This window comes from Neophocaena asiaeorientalis, unplaced genomic scaffold, assembly GCF_003031525.2.
Source record: "Neophocaena asiaeorientalis asiaeorientalis breed wild unplaced genomic scaffold, Neophocaena_asiaeorientalis_V1.1 scaffold57, whole genome shotgun sequence".
NCBI classification, from domain to species: domain Eukaryota; kingdom Metazoa; phylum Chordata; class Mammalia; order Artiodactyla; family Phocoenidae; genus Neophocaena; species Neophocaena asiaeorientalis.
This window is the reverse complement of record NW_020172731.1, coordinates 7,818,294-7,834,259: the sequence shown is the minus strand read 5'-3', so window position 1 is coordinate 7,834,259 and position 15,966 is coordinate 7,818,294. Positions and strand designations below refer to the sequence as shown.

Here is a 15,966-nt window from a genome sequence, read left to right as displayed (position 1 = left end):
ACACACAACTTGAAATTTTGAGAGCCAGTTGCAAACATGATGCCCTCTTACTACTGTATTTAGTAATATATTTATATTTATTTACCTCTATACTTAGTACATTTATATTTAGCTCTGTATCGTTCCTAAAAACAAGGGGCCATTCTGCTATATATCTACAGTATAATTTTCAGCAGCATGAAATTAACACTGATACAATGCTATTTTATAATCTATAGACCTTAGTCAAATTTCACAAGTTGTTTCAGTGAATGTCCTCTATAGCAAAGGAAAAACCCATAGCATAAAACACAGCATTTAGGGGCTTCCCTGGTGGCGCAGTGGTTGAGAGTCCGCCTGGCGATGCAGGGGACGTGGGTTCGTGCCCCGGTCGGTCCGGGAAGATCCCACATGCCGCGGAGCGGCTGGGCCCGTGAGCCATGGCTGCTAAGCCTGCGTGTCCGGAGCCTGTGCTCCGTAACAGGAAAGGCCACAACAGTGAGAGGCCCGCGTACCGCAAAAAAAAAAAAAAACAACAAAAAAACCCCATAGCATTTAGTTCTCAGGAGCCTTTGTCTCCTTTAATCTGGATCCATTCCGCAGTCGTGTTGACTTTTGTGACCTTACCATTTACTGAAGAGAACAGGCCAGTTATTTGTAGGAAGTCTCTCAGCTTGGTGTTTTTTTGTTTTTTTTTTTTCAGTACGCGGGCCTCTCACTGTTGTGGCCTCTCCCGTTGCGGAGACACAGGCTCCGGACGCGCAGGCTCAGCGGCCATGGCTCACGGGCCCAGCCGCTCCACGGCATGTGGGATCCTCCCGGACCGGGGCATGATCCCGTGTCCCCTGCATCGGCAAGCGGACTCTCAACCACTGCGCCACCAGGGAAGCCCTCTCAGTTTGGTTTTATCTGATGTTTCCTCATAATTCAGGTTACGCATTTGGGGCGGGAAAGCCCTGAGAGAGGCTGGGTTCTTCCCAGAGCTTCCTGTCAGGAGGCACTGGTGCTCTCTTTGCCCTGTCACTGACGGTGATTTCTTTCATCAGTTGGTCAAGTGCTGTCCTTTAGGTTTCTCCACCGTGAAGGTTGTATTTTCCCCTTTGAATTCTGTAAGTATCTGTGAGGAGATACTTTAGAGCTATCTAAACATCCTGTTTCTCATCACAAGTTAGCTCACTAGTTTTAGCAGCCATTTTAGGATTCTTGCCTGAGGCATTTATTACTACTTGGTTGCCAAATCGTGATTTTTCTAGTTTTCTGTTTTTCCTTCTACATTGGAATTCCGCCCCATTGAATTGCTAATGACATTCCAGAAAGACTCTGTAAAAGAGAAAATATCTGAGCTAATCTAAATCCATAGGAAATAAAAACACCCCTCTCCCCTCTCCTTAATCCCAGAGCCCAGGTATTTTGCTAAGTGGCTTATCTGTCTATATTTAACACAGTGGAAATACTGCAGAGCTGTTGGAAGTTGTTCCTAAGGCTGCTTTCTATTTAAGGTAACAAATAATTCCTAATCTTCTCTGAGAACCTTCTCTCCTCAGGTTGGCCCTATATTTTTTTCTCATAAAGTCTTGGTCTTACTATTTTCCCTTTCCTGGCCCTCTGCCAGTACACACACACACACACACACACACACCATAAAACCTGACTCTTAAAGCTGGTGAAGTTAAAGCTGTTTTCTACACATTAGAGACTCTACTCACCTCAAACCTCTTTCAGGGCATGACTGGCAAGTTGACATTCCAAAGGCGCCCTTACTCCCTTTGACTTCTAGCTTAGCACTTTCAATTACCTGCTATTTGGTCTTAAAGCTCAGACACTCAAGGTGAATCTAATTCATTTCTCTCTCACACTCTCCCATGTGAAATAAGTCACTTTGTTTTCCACAATTTCTCACTCTTAAAATGACTTTTCAAAAACAGAACCTAAAACAGATCTCTCCTCCACTAGGCTCCTGAAATACAAAACTATGTTTAAGACTCTTCCCCAGTTACTTCCTTCAGAAGATTTCTGACCTTCATCACCACTCTTCCCATCTATGAGAACCATTCTTTCCCTGGGACAGTCATTCTCCTTACAGTAGATATCAGAGGACCTTAGATTATTCTAATAACTTGTTATATTTTTTTAGGGAAGCTAATTTTCACTTAACACCAAAGGAGCAATGAGCACGAATGACCTGCATCCAAGAAAACCTTCCCTCCTGGTTAATAGACGCTGTTACTTTTAATATTAAGAAACTGGATCTCTTTTGCCTTATAATATTATGACTCTTAAGTATAATGGGAACCTTTAAGGAACCATCCTCTGGTCTGAAATCCATGGCACAGTCACCCGCTTCTAGGAGGAGGAATATATTTATGATTGATCTTTTGTCGTAAATCTTAAGCTAGGAATAGAAATGGTAGATCTACTAAATAAAACTGACTTTATTCCCCAGGAGCTTCTGGGGAATTAAGTTACTAGTTAGTACCAGAAATTACTATCTTTGGAGAAACTCCAATTTCTCACGAGTAACCTTGCTTTTTCTGTTAGGAAATATTGAGAGATGATATATTCTTCTCCCCACTTAAAATCCCCAAGTGACAGCACTTCCTTGCTTTATCCTTGAATAGGATAAGAAACAAAAAATCTCAACAACAGTTTTGGCCACTCTGGGAACATAGATCTTTTCAGATCTTTTCTTCCATGAAACTCACTAGTCAAAAGCCTTTCTGGTTCTAGATACATCCACTGTAACAAGCAGAGAGTCAGAGCAATGCATCACCAAACCTCTGTTAATACAGTACAGTCATCGCTACATATCTGCAGGGGATTGGCTCCAGGACAACCGCCCCCTCCTCCCCCACCGCCATGGGTACCAATATCCGAGGATGCTGAAGTCCCATATGTAAAATGGAATAGTATTTGCATATAACCTTCTGTATACTTTAAATCATTTCTAGATTACTTACAATACCTAATACACTATAAACGGTATGTAAGTCCTTGCCAGCATGTGGCAAATTCCAGTTTTGCTTTTTGGAACTTTATGGAATTGTTTTTCCAAATATTTTTGATCTGCGGTTGGTTGACTCTGTGGATATGGAACCTGTGGATATGAAGGGCCATATTTCCGATACTGGCTGATGAAACAAACTCAACTTCTCTCTAAATTACGTGATAACTTATCCTCGGCACGTTTGACGTGGACACTCAAGTATTTCGGCAGAACCTACCTGTAAGTTCAGCTATTATAACAGATAGCAGGTCAGAAAAAGATGTGACCTATAGGAACTAAGGGTCGAATATTTTCTCTCTAGCCTTCCCTTCTGTGGTTGCAGTTTTAGAACATTCAATCACTGCTGTTGAGGGAAGGACTGCCCACATGGTATCTGGACAACACAACACTGGGTAGAACCCATCTCCATCCGATGAGATAAAAAGGACACTGATAGGCCACAGGCATTAGGGACTTGCATTACATCTTGAAAAATATCTTAAGCCAGGTGGGGCAGTTTGAAAATCAATGAAAATAATACTTGCAATGGAATGAAATACATCATATATTAAAATTCATGAGTTGATGATTCTTAAACAAAGAGAACAATGTTTGGAGATTGGAGCCAGGGGACTCACCGTCTGAAAAATGATATATAAAGGATAAGAATCAAACACTTAATCCTGTCTTTCCTGCATGTACTGCACAACCAAATAGCTGATAAGAGAAAGTTCTTTATAAATAGAAGAATTACAGATAAGAATGAAGAAGGAACGATAAGATAAATAATATCAGTGTTTTGCCACTGCAAAAATAATGAGTTTAGGCAATTGTATCAATGAGTATGTAAAGCTATTAGTTGATAGGCTTATGGGGAACCTTAAGGTAGTTGGATGGCAGCACTTGAAGCCACTTACCAATCTTAACACATCCTAAAGAGCAGCGGCCCAGCATTATTTTGCCTTGCGATGCAATGCAAGAGGAAATATACAATACAATGTGTAAAACATTCTTACCAAAAAATTGAACCTGATTCTTATTAAGCCTCTAGATTTAACCGGTAGTATATAGGAAATATAGGGACCAGAGGAACATGCCAAACAACACCATATGGATGCAATCAGCAAAATCCAGAATGTAGGAAACTCAAAAGACAAACAACCCAAGTTCTTCAGCAGATAAATTACAAGAAAAAAAATTAGAGAAAGGGAACCTATAGATGAAAAGAAACCAATGAGAAGTACCAAACAAATGTGAGGTGTGGATTTAGGATCCTGACTCAAAGCAACTATGTTAAAAAAAAAAAAAAGACATGTACTAGACCACCAGAGATATTTGAACACTACACTAACTGAATATTTGAAAAAAGTCATCTTTTACTAATACTAGAGCATTTACAGATGAAATGACACGATGTCTGTGATTTGCTTCAAAATAATCTCGTGGGCAGAAACGTGGGTAGGAGTACATGTGAAGCAAGATTGGTTGGGAGCTGGTAGTTATGATGCTGACATGGAAGTGAAGGTTCATTATAAACTTTTTATTATATATATATATATACCTTAGGCATTAGTCATCTCAGAATCAATGTACTTTTTTTTCTCTGATAAGTAGATCATTTTGGTAATAGAATCACTTAGGTTTGACCAATAAGCCCACTTTTAATGTTCCTGAATTTGCATGGAAATGTGCAGAAGTTTGAGGAGGGGTAGAGTAAACCCTGAAAAGACATGTATCTCCTCCAATTAGGATATACGTTAATTCTCGTATTATCCCTCAAACCAGGCGCTGATTTTTCTTACTATCTGGCCAGGTCAGTGAGCAACTGGTATTATACCAGCATGTAGACCGGGAAAATACAGGCTGGACTGCAGAAGACTCTTTCATGTTCACAGTGTCCTCCCCACCAGCAGCTCTAGGCCCTGAGGAGTTTCCTGTAACTATTTCATATGAAATTAATGAACCTGGTCGGCAGAGTCGTCTGCTCGCAAATACAGGTAATTCCACCATGATATAGTCAGTACCTTATCTCTAATTATTAAAGTAGGGACAATTTGGAAATACATCTTTTCCTTTTTAATTGTCAATGCCAATGTATCCACCTTTGAAAAAAACTTATATGGCTATAAAAATTTGTTATTTCTTTATGTGTGCTCTTTCTCTGGGCCTCTGCTCTCTCCTCTCATATGCCTCAGTAGATGTAGTGGGGAAGGATGGCAAATTAGCTTTACAGAATTCTTATTTGTACCTCCAAATGGGGACTTCACCATGCCCATGACTGAAAACTGTTGATGGAAAATGAAAATAACAAATAGGGCAAGTTCTTAAAAGGAAAGGGGTATTGAAAGCTGCACCTGTTTCCATGGCAAAAGAAAGTGCGGTAGTAGGTAAGTTAGGAGATGAACACGTTATAAGTGAATCTCAAGGTTTTAAAACTCTCTTACGTGAAATGTTGACTTAACAGTGTGGGCGTGTGTATTTAAAATTTACTTTTTTCGTATGCTTTGGGTAGCAGTGCTAATTCAGATACCAAGGTGTTGTGAATTATCCACTAGGACAGGCAAATCTGAGGGAGAAAAAGTCTTACAGCTGTCATTTGAAAATTCTAACGAGATGTCACTTTGGTCTTTACGTTTGTTTTTAACAGGAGCTGTTGTCAAGGAAGGAGACAAAGTTCTCATTGGCCAATCTAAGTCGGATGCTTCCAACCTCTTATTTAAATTGCCCAAACCTCAGCGTTCTTCATATGAAACTTGGTTCCAAGTTACATCTCTTCCTCACCATGGAACTATTATGGTTGGAGAGAGGAATATTACCAAAAGCAAACCCAATTTCTCTCAGTATGTAATTAATAAACTTGGAATCACATACCTTCACGATGACTCTGAATCACGAGCTGACAGTTTTACCTTCGCCGTTTGGCCCAACCAAAAGAGCAAGTCCACCACTAAGCCAGAGGCTGACTTTCTTGAAGAGATGTTTAACATCACCATCACTCCTATAAATGACAAGGCACAAGAATTAAGGACAAAAGGGCTTCGGTTGAAAGTTCTGCAGGGCAATAGGTTGGTTTTAGGACCTGAAAACCTAAAAGTGGAAGATCCAGACAGTCCTCCAGAGGAGATCAGATATATGATCATCCGTAAACCTAATAATGGCTTTTTGGCAATGGCTCACCGTCCACACATACCTGTTGAGCATTTCACACAAACCCACATTGATAACTCTCAGGTGCGGTTCATACGAGGTGGAAGCCCATTCTCCGGAGTTTTACCTCAGTGTGACCGATGGCCAACACTGCCCACTCTACAAGCTCTTCCACCTGGATGTCATCCCCATCTCCATCATCCTCGTGAACCTCACTGACCTACTTCTCCCACAAGGCCAGACAACCGTTCTCATCACCAGTGCTCACCTGTCAGCAGTGACCAATGGGAGGAGCCCCCAAATCACGTACAAGATAACACGGCCCCTCCAACATGGGTATCTGCTCGTCGAAAACCAGGTGGTCATCAGCTTTGGACAGGAGGATCTGAATTCAGGAAAGCTCTCTTACCACATGACACACCTCACTGCCTCAGAGGACCAGCTACGGTTCTCGCTGTTTACATCAGGACAAACACCGCGCAGCAGGGTGCAGCCTTTCCTGCGGGTTATGTCAGATCTGACAATTGCCAACAGAGTGGCCCATCAGCTGAGAAGAAAGGACCTTGATGCTACTGAGCTTGCTAACAGGACTAACAGTGATCCCAAATCTGAAGTGACAGAACCCCCTGTCCATGGCAGACTTGTACGAAGAGTGGCCCGGGGCACCGCAATGGAAGACACGACTCTGTTCACTCAGAAGGATGTTGACCAAGGACTGTTGATGCTCAAGCCACACGCCAGTCTAACCGGCACCGATAGGCTGAATGACTCCTTCACGTTCCTGCTCAGGGCAGCCCACGTACAGCCAGCGACAGGTTGTCTCCCCTTCACCATAGTGCCGCCTGACCCCGTTCTTTTGCAGACCTTTACCCCTGATGTTTCTTTACTAGTCACTGCAGATAACCTTGTGACTTCGGGTCTCTCTCAGGAAAAGCTTGTGGTTTCCTCAGGACCTACAGCACAGACAGGAACTCTGGGGAAGCTGACCCAGACCAGATGGCAGGAAGCAGATCCCTGGGGATGACACAGTGGTGAAGAGCCCGCTCTGGATGCCAAGGCCTCTCCCACCAGAGTCATTTGGCTACCAGATGCCACCAAAGCCAGCCCTGGGCACCCACCCAGGCCAGGGAGGGCAGCCTCCTTCTGATAACCATACCATTGGAACCCACACCCCCAGGTCCTAGGCCGGAAAGGAGCATAGCTGTTCCCACTGTCACAGTGATGGCTCTTCTAAAAAGCGCCAACAGTCCTCCGGTCAGTCTTTTCAGGGCCCAACAATGCGAGCACATGGAAAAAATCTCCAGTCATTGAGCCAGTGGAAAAATGTGCTCCATGGGAGACATGTGTGAATCTGGATCCTGACATGGTCAAGCTCTGTCGACAAACCAACCCAACATTGAAGCACAACCAGTACTGGGTGTAGACTGAGGGTGCTTGTTCCTTACTGACCGCCTCTGTGTGTCAGGTACTGGGTGGGATACAAAGACAAAGAAATGCTGGTTGGATCAACTGAGAAAAGCCCAGCCCTGCCATCCCTTGGTGTTCTGTAGTAGCTCCATGGTTAGGTGTTGGCAGGTGTTTACTGTAACTCTTATACAACACTCATGTTATGGGCTGTCCACAATGAGCTTTGTGTACCCTCTTCTGGACCTGATGCTCTGAGGGTACGTAAGATTTTGCCACTATTTAAACCCTTTACCAAGGTGTGACAGAACATGCTGGCCCGACTGCAGATTAACATGGGAGCTAGAGTTAGTGGAGGAAGGCTTTGACTGTTTTTCACTGAGGATTCACTCGGAGTGATTCAACGAGGAAGTACAAGAGCTGTTTCTGCAAGTAGGAGAGGTAATGTGTCATATCAGTGAGTTTGTTTCTAGTGTTCTTCTGTAACGACTTTTCCCCCTTGGAGTCTCTAGCTTTGACTTCTTAATGCAAGAAATGCCTTGGTGCTCCAGATAGTACGATAGCCTGGCCCCCTTTGCAAGTATTCATTGAATACATTGAGTTTCATCAAGAGGCTGTGTCTATTCTGATTTGTAACATCAAGCCTACAGTACAAATATTATTTGAAGCCCTAAAGAATAGGTTTAATGCTTTTGTGATACCTCAATTTGGCTTCACTTTACAATGAACTGAAATAATGGCAAATTTGTATTTGACTTGTCTAGTCGAGCCTACCATTGGCCGACTCAGCTTCAGTTTCTGTCATTGTAAAATGGTGACATCAGTACTTCTATGAGTTAGGAATGCTTTGGGTAGCAAATCACAAGACATCTGCCACGAGTGGGGTTTAGGTTGCAGATTGGCAAACTTGCTCTGTGCAGGACCATATAGTAAAAATATTTTAGGTTTTGTGGGACACATATGGTTGCTTTTTAAAAATTTTTAAACAACCTTTTAAAAATGTAAAAACAATTCTTATTTCCTGAATGTTACCCACAGACCATAGTTTGCCAATCATTGGTTTAGCTAAGCAATAAAAGTGTTCAATTATTTCTACGAACAAGCAGCCTGAGGTGGACGTTCCAAGGCTGGTTCAACAGTTCAAAGATGTCGTTGAGAACTGAAGCCGTTTTGTGCTTTCTGCCTTACCTTCCTCAAGCTATTGGCATTTCATCCTTTTGTTTAGCTCCTTGTGATTGTGAGATGGCTGCTGAAGCTCCAAGCAATACAGTCCCACTCAAAGGCAGAAATCCTAGTGGGGGAAAAGGAGAGACTTTTTCTTAGAGAGGATCTTATTTATTATTATTTATTACTATTTTTTAAAGTCTTGAGGCCTTCCCAAATATTTCCCCCACTTTTTCATCTCATTGTCTAGAACTGAGCAACAAGATTCCCATCCTTTGACCAACCATTGGCAAAGGGAAATGGGGTTCACATAACTGACATCTCTTCTGGGGCTGGGAGAGGATTCTGCCAGGTCAGAGATCAATGAATCAGCCCACCGTGTAATTAGGGAAGGCTGGGAAATGGTAATTAGGCAATGTGTAGAATCTACTCTTCAAGTATTGAAATACTTGGGAAATTATTTAATCTTTCAAATTGGCATCTACTTTAATATCTCCTTTTCATATTTTAATGATTTTCTTAAAGCCAGTGTTTCTAGCATGGGGGGAGGAACTTCCCCCTAAGGGGCATTTGGCAATGTCAGGAGACATTTTTGGATTTCACAGCTGGTGCTGCTGGCATCTAATGAGGACAGGCCAAGGATGCTGCTAAATATCTGTACAAGACAGCCCCCATGGCAAAGAATTACCTGGCCCCAAATGTCAATAATGCTAAGGTTGAGAAACTCTCGTTAAAGCCATGATGTAGAGTTTTCTTGTATACCCAGTGAAGGATTAATAAACCCATTACCATGTCTAGGCAAAAAATTGTATTCTAAAAACAGAATGGAAGGGTGAACATTCCGTAGTATGTTTGAAATTGTTACTGGCTAATGGTAAACATGAACATTTTTTAGAGAAGGTATTAAAAATCAAACAAAACTTGAACAGACTCATTTCTTTATATTCCTTGCCTAAGGAAAAATATTTGCCTTGTGTTAACAGGTGGAGCACATCAGGAGAAAAAGAAAAAAAGCAGGGTAGGATATTTACAAAGGTAAAGATGAGGTCAAAGTGTCCCCAAAATTCTGATGCCCCTGATGTGTTCCATATGGAAAAGGCCTTTTTCTCACCTTCTCCCCTTCTGCTCTTCTAGGTTGCTTTTCTCTCCCAACCCAATTTTAAATGTTCTTTGTGGAAACAGATTTCACGGTCTACAGAATAAATGGAAGCATAGCCTATGTGGGCCTAGAGACAACTACCCTTGTCTTCGATCCTTGGATGTAATGCCACAGACAACTGTTGCCACCATCCCTGGCCATGGACAACTGTTGCTGAAGAAGACTTCTCTACTCCTGTTCCAAAAGTGATTCCCTCCTGCATTTCTGGATTCCTCGATTTTATATAGCCCCCTCAAGTGTTTTTTGTATTTGATCCCTTTAGAAAGGAGGAGGAATGAGAGTCTTAACCCAAGGTTGGCTTGATCACTGTACAACTCAGAATTGTTCTTGGGCCTGTGCCAAGCAGTTGGGCACTCAGAAGAAGCAGCATGGCGGTGCTTGAGCTTATACACAGAGAGAGAAGGCTGAGGAGCATCTTTGCATCTGGTAAGTGGGCCTTTGCTCTCCCTTGACTGGGCAAGGAGAATACCTGTTCTTTGCGGAAGAGCCAGACATACTTGGCTTTGTGACCATGTTGGCCTCTTCCTTGCTTCAGCCATAAAATCTCTGGAGCTAGGACTACCAGCCTGGCCAAACAAAAAAGTCTGATTTCCTTCCTCTTTTTCCTGTTATATCTGCAACTCCAGGCCAATAAATTTGGTGTCCATATTGGAATGAGACACACACAAATGCTTTAAAATGATAATTCACATTGTTTATGAGTGTGCCTGCTACAGCAAGAACATCAGTGTGAGACCCAGATGCCAAGAATCACTCATTAATCATGTAATTCATATGGAGCTTGGGCAGATTTCTTCCAGAGGATCTGGGATAGTCTACCGATTTGCATATGCGTTCAATTTAAAAGGCAACAATGCCTATCATTTGGTGCTCGCTCAAATAAAGCATGAAATAAAACATTTTGGCAAAGCCTTGTTTAGTGTTGGAAATGGAAAATCAGTCCGAAATGGTTTCTCCCATATGTAGAGCTATAACTGCATAGTCTCAGTTCTGAATTCATAATGAATTCAGTGCTTCTTAACAAATGACTGGTGATTTAATAAGTGGATACTAAGGGGTACTATCAGAAGAGTAGCTGATTTTGCTTAAGAGAAGGTATACTTTGGGGTGGGCTCGGAGTGGAGGGTCTAATGTTTTTCCATATCTGGAGACTTTGGCAGATTCTAACCTTTCAGAGATCCTGCTCAGACACTTGGGGGTGCTTCCTTAGAGTCGTGCATTAATTAGGTAAAATCGAGATGACACAGAAGCTGTTCTTCAGATTTCTGAGGCTGAAGTGGACACATCTGGAGAGTGGGTGGTACGTAATGGGACGTGATGGAATATATCAGATGACATTCCCTGAATTTGGGGATGGGGCTATACTACACACCTCCTGCATCTTTCAGAGGTGTTGTAATTAATAATGAGGTTTGATTTGGACCTGCGTAGGGAGAGATGTGGGAATAAAAGTGGGCATGGAGCCCACTGTGTGGCATGCTGAATGCTGGAGACTTTGCTAGCCTGCTCAGGAACACCACTAGCTGTTTCATGGGGACCTGGAAGAGGCTGCCTTCTCGTAGTGATCTGCAAACATTTATTATTCACCTACTGTATGTGAGATGCTAGATAGTTGATACTGCTTCTAGATATTGAAGATGCAAGATTTTGTCCTGAAAGGAGCTCTTTGGTCTGTTTCCTCTATTGGCTCCTCCAGAATCACACAAGGAATGCCAGGAGAAAAGAGGGTACAGAAAGAGGACAAAGGGAGACAGAGGTTAGGAAAGGGCTTTGTGTTTTTACTTGAAGCACTCTTAGGTAAATGCTGCCTACCCAGTGGTGCAGCAAGAATCAGGAAGCTCACTGGCCCATCGACCTCCACACTTCTCAGCCCGACCTTGTATATTCTCAGAAGAAGTGACATGGCAGTGTGGTTAAACAATAGACTCTGGGTCTGTTTTGGATCCTGGCCCTCTGCTCCCAAGCAGTGTAACTTTGAGTAACTTATTCAGTCTCTCTGAACTTTAGTTTCCTCAGCCAAAAAATGGGGATAATATTAGCACCTGTCTCTTTGGGTTTTGTTAGGATTTAGTGATATAATCACTTGATGTTAATATCATCATCATCATATATGTACAGCATTTTCAATGCATCAGGCACTATACCAAGTGCTACAGAGGAATTTTCTTACCTAGGGTTTTAATGCATTTTAAAAGAATTAACACATTAAGTCACTTGAGTAGACCAGAGGCTCATATTTTTAAGAAGAGGAGCTTCCCAAATGCTCACGCTCTACCTACAGGCAGGGCTTTCCCCTTCATCCTTACGCAGAGCCTTGGCAAGAAAATGGATGAAGGAAAGAGCACGCCAGGAACACTCACAAGGGGCAGACTTGAGCTTGGAGGTATTGATGGTTCTCTATCTTGTAGGGGGTGCTGAGCTGCTGATAAAATACCCGCACTGTTCTCTGCCTATCCAAGTGGCCTCCAATCCCTACATCAACCAGCCTCTTGATTTTGAACACCTACCTCTTCTTCTTCCTCCCAACCCAGTATCTTCAGACATTCATGAGCCAGTAATTTTCAAGTCCAAAATTGGCAAAGGACCGACACTGAAAAAAAATTAATATCCTTCCTTGGCAGGAAAAAAAAAAGTACTGCTTACGATCACCATGATTTCTAAGGTAAGGAAGGAATCTTATAATAAAGAAACTTATGGAAAAAATAAGCAGCTTTATGAAAAATTCTCTCCTTTTTCCAGACTTGACCTTGGCCTGGAAAAACCTTAGCACACACCAGCAGGGTCAGGAACCCCCCTGCCTTGCCTATGGATGTGTGGTCAGAGCCGAAGGAGAGGCAAAGAAGAGGGAACTCAGCCCCTCAATGTCAATGTGTCTTATGGAGATGTAGTCAGGAGTACGTGGTGTGTGTGTGTGTGTGTGTGTGTGTAGGAGTGAGGGTGAGGGTAATTTGCTACTTTAGAGTCCACACGAGGCCAGCTTCATGGCCATGTACAACCAGTGCAGTCACACAGGGTCCACTCTCAGAAGGACCCTGGGCTTGGCTTATGCTCTGCTGTCACCACCTGGAAATTCTAATAATTTTGGAACAAACACCCCACATTTTCATGTTTCATTGGACCCTGAAAATTCTGTACCTGATTCTGAGACCTCACAGAACTTAGTTGATAATTGCATCAGACACCTCTTAAGCATTGTTTCAAATTCTCTGAAATTGGCTTCCTCCTCTAACTGTGGCTGAGGCTACCAGTTCCAGGTGTGTTCACAGCTATAAATGAGTGTATGGTGTGCCTTGTGCCTTCTACCCTGGGCCCCTCTGTCTTCACAGCATGCCTGTGGGAACTTTTGGTTGCACACCCCGGAAATAGGGAGAGTTAACTCCCCACAAAACAGCCCTTAGCCAGTGGCAAAATGGAGCTGACAAATAAATACTTCCCCCTTTCATCCCATGGGTAAACAGTTGTAAAATGCATTCTGTGAGGCTTCTCAGAGTGTCCAGAAGATTGAGCATAAAAACATTGGTATGGACACTTCCAGTCCTATTTATTATCCCTGTCTATCTCACAGAGGAGCCTTTGCTTTGGAGGAAACCTAGGCTAAAATAATAGTTCACATTCTCCTAGTATTGTGTGCTCCAGGACTATGGACCCTGGGGCTCTTGGTTTTTGCATGAGCCTTAGGCACACAGCCTCTGGATGACTTGCCTCTAGGGACCACTCCTTGCGGGACCCTTTATCGGCAGCAGCTCAGGTCTGCAGGTGGGAGCCAGGAGGCCTTGTGCTGGTGGGAGCCTTGGCCATTTTGGCATCATGCTGAGAAACTAGGCTTTTCCCAAACCACCTTCTAGTTGAAAATCCCTTTACTCTTAATTACGGTTAGTCTGCCGGTCATGTTAGGTCCCAGAAACAATAACTTGTTCACCACAACTTTTAGCAAGTCCAAGATTTAATGCGTTTTGTAATATTTTAAAAAGACTCCTCTGCATTTCATCTCAGCATTGCTTGTATTTTTGCATAGCAAAGACTACATCAGCACTTTAAAAATAAATTACAGCTTTATTGAGATATTATTTACATACCATACAAATTCATTCAAAGCATATAGTTCAATAGTATATTTACAGAGCTGTACAGCCATCACTATGCTCAATTTTAGAATATTTTCATCACCTCAAAAAGAAGCCCTGGGGGCTTCCCTGATGGCGCAGTGGTTAAGAATCCACCTGCCAATGCAGGGGACATGGGTTAGAGCCCTGGTTCAGGAAGATCCCACATGCCGCGGAGCAATTAAGCCTGTGCGCCACAACTGCTGAGCCTGCGCTGTAGAGCCCGCGAGCCACAACTACTGAGCCTGTGTGCCACAACTACTGGAGCCCACACACCTAGAGCCCGTGCTCTGCAACAAGAGAAGCCACTGCAATGAGAAGCCCGCGTACCGCAACAAAGAATAGCCCCTGCTCGCTGCAACTAGAGGAAGCCTGTGTGCAGCAACGAAGACCCAAAGCAGCCAAAAATAAATAAATAAATAAATAAAAATTAAAAAAAAAGAAAAGCCCTGTACTCATTGGCAGCCACTCTTCATTTACCCCCAAGTCCCTCAGTCCTAAGCAACTACTAATATACTTTCTGTCTCTATGGATTTGCCTATTCTGGACATTTCATATAGATAGAATCATACAATACTTGGTCTTTTGAGACTGGCTTCTTTCACTTAGCATAATATTTGCAAGGGTCATCATGTTGTAGCAAGTATCAGTTCCTTTTTGTGGCTGTATAATATTTCACTGTATGGATATACCACATTTATTTATCCATGCATCAGCTAATGGACATTTGGGTTGTTTCCATGTTTTTTGGCTATTGTGAAAAATGATACTATGAATATTCATGAACCCGTTTTTGTGTGGCTATATGTTTTCATTTCTCTTGGATATATACCTAGAAGTGGAATTGCTGGGTAATATGGTAATTCTATGTTTAACCTTCTGGGAAACTGCCAGACTGTTTTCCAAAGTGGCTGCCACATTTTACATTCTCACTAGCAATGTGTGAGGATTCCAATTTTTCTACATCCTCAGCAACACTTATTGTTTGTTTGTTTTTTTTTTTTTTTTTTTTGCGGTATGCGGGCCTCTCACCGTTGTGGCCTCTCCCATTGCAGAGCACAGGCTCCGGACACGCAGGCTCAGCGGCCATGGCTCACGGGCCCAGCCGCTCCGTGGCATGTGGGATCTTCCCGGACCGGGGCACGAACCCGTGTCCCCTGCATCGGCAGGCGGACTCTCAACCACTGCGCCACCAGGGAAGCCCCTCAGCAACACTTATTATTTGTCCTTTTGATTTTAGCCATCCTAGTGGGTATGAAGTGGTATCTCATTGTGTTTTTTGCTTGTTTGTTGTTTTTGACTGTGCCATGTGGCTTGCAGGATCTTAGTTCACTGGCCAGTGATCAAACCTGGGCCCAGGCCCTGGCAGTGAAAGCGCCAAGTACTAACCACTGGACTGCTAGGGAGTTCCCTCATTGTGATTTTGATCTGCATTTCCCTGATAACTAATGATGTTGAACATCTTTCCATTTACTCATTGGCCATTGGTATATCTTCTTTAGAGAAATGTCTATTCAGATCCTTTGTTAATTGCATTATTTGTCTTTTTATTCTTGAGTTATAAGAGATATTTATATATTATGGATAGTAATCCTTATCAGATATGTGATATATAAAATTTTTCTCCCATTCTGTGGATTGTATTTTTACTTTCTTGATGATGTGCTATGAAACACAAAGGTTTTAATTTTGATGATGTCTAATTTATCTATTTTTTCTTTTGTCACTTGTACCTCTGATGCAGTATCTAAGAAAATATGTCCTAATCCAAAATCATGAACATTAATGCCTCTGCTTTTTTGTAAGAGTTTTATAGTTTTAGGTCTTAAAATTAGATCTTTGATGCCTTTTGAGTTCATATTTATACATGGTGTATATGGTGTGAAGTAGAGGTCCAACTTCATTCTACAGCATGTAGATATGTATTTGTCTTAGTACCACTTGTTGAAGAGACTATTATCTCCCCATTTAATTTTCTTTGCTCCCTTGTCAAAAATGAGTTGAATATAAGAGGTTATTGCCATACT

General features: G+C 42.5%; 1 protein-coding gene across 4 annotated transcripts in view; it reads left to right on the top strand.

The window, feature by feature from the left end:
* Window positions 1-10,745, top strand: part of LOC112396611 (chondroitin sulfate proteoglycan 4-like) — a 51,733-nt gene extending 40,988 nt beyond the window's left edge. Inside the window, exons 4-7 of one of the 4 annotated variants that reach the window (XR_003002604.1) lie at window positions 4,748-4,959; window positions 5,610-7,954; window positions 9,661-9,712; window positions 9,812-10,745. The gene's annotated coding sequence lies outside the window, so the exon portion shown is untranslated. Of the gene's footprint in view, window positions 1-4,747; window positions 4,960-5,609; window positions 7,955-9,660; window positions 9,713-9,811 lie in introns of those variants that run through there. The other 3 variants (XR_003002601.1, XR_003002603.1, XR_003002602.1) reach the window with 3 other exon arrangements.
* Window positions 10,746-15,966: the final 5,221 nt, after the last annotated feature.